The sequence below is a fragment of the Acyrthosiphon pisum genome, chromosome A1 (genome assembly GCF_005508785.2).
Source record: "Acyrthosiphon pisum isolate AL4f chromosome A1, pea_aphid_22Mar2018_4r6ur, whole genome shotgun sequence".
Classification (NCBI taxonomy): Eukaryota; Metazoa; Arthropoda; class Insecta; order Hemiptera; family Aphididae; genus Acyrthosiphon; species Acyrthosiphon pisum.
The window spans coordinates 137,380,225-137,387,012 of NC_042494.1; positions in this window are offsets into that span (position 1 = coordinate 137,380,225).

The window sequence follows — 6,788 nt, forward strand, 5'->3', positions numbered from 1 at the left end:
ATTGTTAAAATGTATAGGTATCTAATCACTCAATGTAGCAAATTCTAATATTGTTAACATAAATAAAATAATTGTTATTCAATATGTAGATTATAGACATGAGTAAAGAACACTAAATTATATCTTAGCTATGCCATTACATAACACTAAGTTCAGCATTTTTTGCAAAATTTTTTCAAGACTTTGCAACCATTTTTGTAATGAGACACATCTACGGTCTAAAATTGTTTGTAATTTATAGACAAGTACAGAGTTTTAATTGTTGATACTATTCAAGGTCATAACTATTTTAAATTACTAAGTATATTTTATGATAATAATATTATTATTAAGAAATCATATTTTTACTATTAGCCATTTATACAGTAGATTGGATTTATTTTTGCAGGAAAAATTGCATTTGAAAATGTCATTCTGTGTATAAAATATAATGGTATAACAGTATAAGTAGGTACTTGAAGAGTTTCGAATAGGTAATCCCGAAAATTTTTTTGAATCAAACAAATTTTAACTTTAAATTTTAAAAGATTATAACTCATGCCTTTGTGCCTTTTTATGCTGTTATAAATGTAACTATTGAAATCATTTTTATGACATTTTCAAGCTTTTTGACACATCAAACATTTTTTTATTGATATTTAGAGAAAAAAAACATTTATATTTTTAAATGTCTATAAATAGTTAAAAAGAACCAAAGTATATTGAAAATGTTTTAAATTATTATGTATAAACAATTATGAAAAAGAAATTTCGTGAAATTTTCAAGTAACTGCGATTATTCGTTTTTGAATTATGACAAATTTTGAAAACCGTTGGAATCATAAAAAATCAATATGCCATTAATATGACTAATGGCATAGTTATTTTTTAGTCATAGACAAACTTATGGTAAAACTTGTATAAAAGTATGAAATCTGAGATATAAAATCAAAATGTTTACGAATTTCAAACTCAAAATAATTTTAAAATTTTCATGATTTTGACATATTTTTTCATAATTTTTTCATAATCTAACGTTTATAAAAATATAATTCATATAACCAGTCTTATAGTGCATAAGAGTATAGATTATATAGACAAAGCATAGCAGTATAAAACAGTACTCTCTAAACTGTTACAGAACTATAGCAAGATGCATTCTGTAAATTAATTAAGAAATCTTAATCAACAAGAATACATTGAAAATACTTACCTTGAACCACTAAAAAATAAATATAACCAATTAGTTACAATAATAAAGATTAAAATGTATAATAAAATTCGCATAGAAAACAGATCTTTTGTGAATATTATAATTTTTAAGTGTTTAGTATAAATGTTTAAATGAATTGAATTGATTGTAAGTCATTTAGATGTTTTTGTTTCGTAGCTAAAATAATTTTAAAGCGGTTTCTTAATAATAAATCGCAATGGTATTTCAAATACATAATTGTTCTTACATTAGAAAACTTAAAAATACAGATGGTGACATATATTTTAGTAGTATAGGCACATCGTAAATCAACTAGACAAAAGTTTACCATTTCGGGGCTCTGTACAGAAGTTTGCAAAGACTACAACGCAAAACCCACTCACTGGAGATCAAGAATCTATCAGAAAACCAACTGACCCGAATAAAATCACTGATCTATCAGACTTTTTCGTAGTTGAAAATATTTCCTTTAACTATTTATTTGTTTTTTTATTTGATAATTATACACCCCACCGAATAGGTTAAAAATACAATTATGTAGATATAAAGTAATAAAGTAGATAACAGATTGTAAAAATAAGTAAATATAGAGAGGTAAAGTGGTAGAGCAAACCTTAGGATTGACGACAATTGGATCAAAATTGGTTATAAAATGTATAAGTACTGCATTTTCTCAAGATTTACTACCTCATATTTCATTCATTCTTTGACAGAACTTATATTAATGGTAATAACAACAATTCACAAAATTAAAATGTTTAAATATACCAAAGTTTTAATAAATGAGTGTTGGATCCTTTACTCATCATCAAATTTCTCAGAAAACAATTTAAGGTTCTTAAGATGATGTCAGCGCATTATTAGATTTCTCTCTCTCTCTAGCCCACGCGAAACATAGACATAACGCATTAACGTAGAACCATTTTTTCTATGTTTTTAAGTAATCTTAGAGTAAAATCACTGTATACAAAAAAGATTGAGAATATTTTTGAGATAATGCCATATCGATTTTATATTTTATTATTATTTTACTATTTTTATGCGACTTTCCAAATAAACGAAAATATGTTGTAAATCGAAATTATGTTTACAATTGTTTTGAGACAATATTTAGATAGCTTGATATGTCATTCCCTCAAAAATATATTTCTCTATCTTTTTTGTAATTGATAATTTTACTACAAGATTACTTAAAAATATAGAAAAAAATGATTCTGCGTAAATGAGTTTTGTCTATATGGCGCGTGGGACAAAAAACAAAACAAAATGTACTCAAATATTTCTGATCTTTGATATTCAAATATGTATATTTATCTGTAAATGGATATTGAAGCTAATGGACGAAATACGAATACCATAAAACAATCTTGAAATGATTGAAATCACAAGTCGAATAAAATATTACATTTTATTATAATAGTATTAAAAATGAACAAATGAACAATATACGTACTTATTTTAGCTATAAAATAATATAATAATAATTAATTGAGTACCATGGACAAAAATAATTTCAACAGTTGACTTTTATTTTAATACTACATAATTTATAAATTTTGAACTTTCAAATGCTGGTAATATTAAATATAGGCATTAATAGTCGATGATTTTATTGCGAAAATAGGAATTTAAATATTTGTAAAAAAAACATTATTTCAACGGATTTGATTCTTTTCATTTATAAAGTATCATGTCTTTTAATAATTTGGATAACAATGGTAAAAATAATAATTTATATAATATAGGAACTTACTATTATATTATACGTATCGAGTAAAGTTATAATTTAATACTATACCACACAAATACGCAAAAACATTGAAAACGTGAAATGTACGTACCTTTAATGTCAGTCCATTTGAAGTGTGCTTTAAAAATTTAAAAATTATATTTAGTTGCTAACATAATAATAAACATTTACCTACAATTCACACAACAAGTATATTTGATTATAATTTTATTTTGGATGAGATCAATAAACTGTCAAAAACAATTTACAAATTAATATTTATATAATTTATAATAATACCCTAACACCCAAAGTACAGACTTTAAGTTTTTGATTCTCCTTCAATAACTATTTTAAGTTACTAAATATATTTTATAAAAATATTATTACTAGATATTATTGAAATTTTTTTTTTTTTATAGTAACAAATAGTACCTAATACAATAGGTTAGATTAATTTTTAATGTAAAATTTGCATTTGAAAATGTCATTCTGTGTATAAAATATAATATAGTATAACTACTTAAAAAGTTTCAAATACTTATTATACTTTATTTTGAACCAGAAAAATTTGAACTTTAAATGCTTATAACTCGTGACTAACTTTTATTTAAACAGCTATTATTACGAATAATTAAAAAACATTGTATTAAATTGTTAAGCTTTTTGGCATATCAAATAATATTATTCTCTTTGTCTATATTTATAAAAATAAGACTTAAAATTTTATCAAATAGCTCAAATATAATCAAAATATTTTTTAAGTTATATAATGTATTATATAGAAAATGATAAAATTAACATTGGGTGAAAATTTAAAGTATCTACGATTATGCATTTATGAGTTACAACAAAAAACAAAATACGTTTTGAAAACAACGTTTTAATTTTGAAAACATATTTGAATTCCTTTTTTCTATTTTCTAGGTTATGTAGAAGATGTATTTTCGATTTGTTGTATTAATTTCTTACAAAACACGGACAAATTCAAATACTTTATCAAAATTAACATTGGACTTCTGGAAAGTATATTTTTTTTTAATTAAGGCATTAGGCAGTATAAAATACAAAAGTATACAGCTATACGGCCCACGATACATATTTCAAATTATTATCATTATCAAGTTTCTAACACATACCATAATTTTTAGAATATTCAATGTAATTATGCAGATCGTCTTCATCATCTGAAATTGTATTATTATAGACTATAAATATATATTATACTATAGTTTAGTATAATACTATAATACCTACAGCACATCATTATTCAATGCAACTATTGTGACATACCTACCTATAACTGTAACGCACAATGCTATTTTAGAGGGTTAACCTGGGGAGGGGTCCAGGAGTCCTCCAACCCCGACAATACCTTATACATGAGTAGGTGGATATTTATATATGGAAAATTCAAATATGAAATTTTATTGGTCGGTATAACGGTACTATAAGGGATAGGTCACCTTCTATTATTTGGGAGATGGTAAACTGCGGCAAAATTAACCTTTTTCTAAAAGTTAATATGTAAACTGCGCCAAAAAAAATTACATTTTACAATCTGTGACAAAACCGATAAGATACATTATACAAGCTGCGGCAATTTGTTTTATATACCTTCTATGTACCTATACTATATTATAGTACCTAAATCACATACCAATATTTACGTATATCATGTATTTTTCGTGGTTGTAATTTTCATCTCAAGCGTGGCTTAGAAAATTACAAATTTTGGGTCAATCTAAACTTTATATTGAAGGAGACAAGATGAAGGAATTTTTAAATTATATTTTTGGTCTTCCGTTCCTTGAACCCGATGAAGTCGAAGATTCGTTTGTTTTTGATTTAATTGCAGATATCCCATCTATTAATCAAATAGTACAATTTTGCGATTATTTAACAGAAACTTATATGCAAGACATGTTCCCTCCTTCATTGTGGGCATCGAAATCAGAAGTTATAACAAATAATGTATGTGAATCTTTCCATTCCAAATTTAACGCATATTTTTATCGTCATCATCCATCACTATATCAATATATAGATGCTCTATAGGATATTCAAGTTAACACATATATAAAAATTAGAAGCCCAGAAGAAGGAGTAATACAAAAAAGAAATAAAACGACAACACAAAAATACAAATTTATTAACGAACAGCGGCAAATGAAAGAAGATGGACGAATTTCAAGATATGAATTTTTGAAAAATGTAGGTTAACGATTTAATGTATATAAACGACAAAATGTTAATTAAGTACTTATTGTATTATTATTTTATTTTTAAATTTTATTTTTTTGATTTTACGATCACTATGATCTTTTAAAATAATTTTTAATAATAATAATATTTTTCAATTTAAAAATTGGTTTTTTCTTTATTTTTACGCCTAATACTCTAAGGGACAAGAGTCTCTTACAGACTCTATTGAGTATAATATTATAGGTAATATTCATGTTAAAAATACATTTGTATTTACCTAACCAATTTCTACGCAAAGCGCAACATCACATTATTAATTAAATGATTATACGTACCTACATATTGGTACACATAGGTAGGTATATGTGATTTAGGTACCATAATATAGTTATAGTTTTATCGTATATAAAAGGTATACAAAATAAATTGCCGCAGTTTGTATGATGTAAATTTTTTTTTTTGCCGCAGTTTACATACAGTTTATTATTTGAGGAACACCAAATTTTTTTATGATAAACGCTATTGGCTAGATATTATACAATTATTGGGTTTTTAGGTTGTTACAGTGGAAAGTTTTGATTTTCCTACAGGTAGAGAAGGTGTTCTATGGATGCGAGGATTCATAAAAAGGGTTTAATTTGTATTCAATATATCGTAAAGACATTTTGGTAAGATAAATATTATATAGATCTATTCTATACATTGTATTATATTACTTTCTATACAGGGTGTAACAGATAGACCTGACAAAACATAACTTTTGTTCTAATCAATTGTAATAATTACGTTTTATAGGTATCTATACTTCAAAAAAAGAATGTACTTCCTTAATACCTAACTATAATATTACTTATCTGTTAATTACAATTAACGGCTTGAAGCGTACTAATCCTAGTTTAAATTACTATGTTACTATATATAAGTAATACTATATAATATTCAACTTACCTGTATAAATAGTATACTGAGTTATCAAATCTATGATATTTTAAAATGTTATAAAACTTTAGTTGAGTAGCAGAAACAATTGATTAATTTAAGGGTGACTAGGTATGTGCCACTAAAATTTGTTTTAAAGACCAATAAATTGATTTATTAAATATTTAGTGATATTTTATCTTTATCTTTATAGAATCCGGTGTAGACACATTGGTCTAATAAACTGGTACTCTCGCAGTCTCGTGGTATCTTAAATATAAAATAACTTTATGCGTTGTATATTTTAATGACTTTGTAAAACTCTTACAATAATTTGGTATATAGTATATTATACGTTTGATAATATTATTAACTAACGAATCTTATAAGACAAATTTCCATAAGATCTAATCATTATGTACACACTTTTAAAGATACTTCCCTAATAGCTACACTCTATTCAGTTTAAGAGTACTCAGTTGGTGTGGTGGGGGGAGGGCAGACGAAAACTCGTTGTCCCGCGCATATCTCCCCACTACCGCATATTGGTGCCGGTGTCTGGCGTACAGTGATTGTTTAACACAGTGTTCTATATACTACACTAGATAAGGAACTCCTATATTTATAATTTGAATTGTAACGAGTGAAGCTCAGCTGTCGACGGTTTCCATTTTATCGGTTAGCAAAATATTTCATTCACTATACAAAATATATTATTAGGAATAATGTCGTTTTTAATGGTAA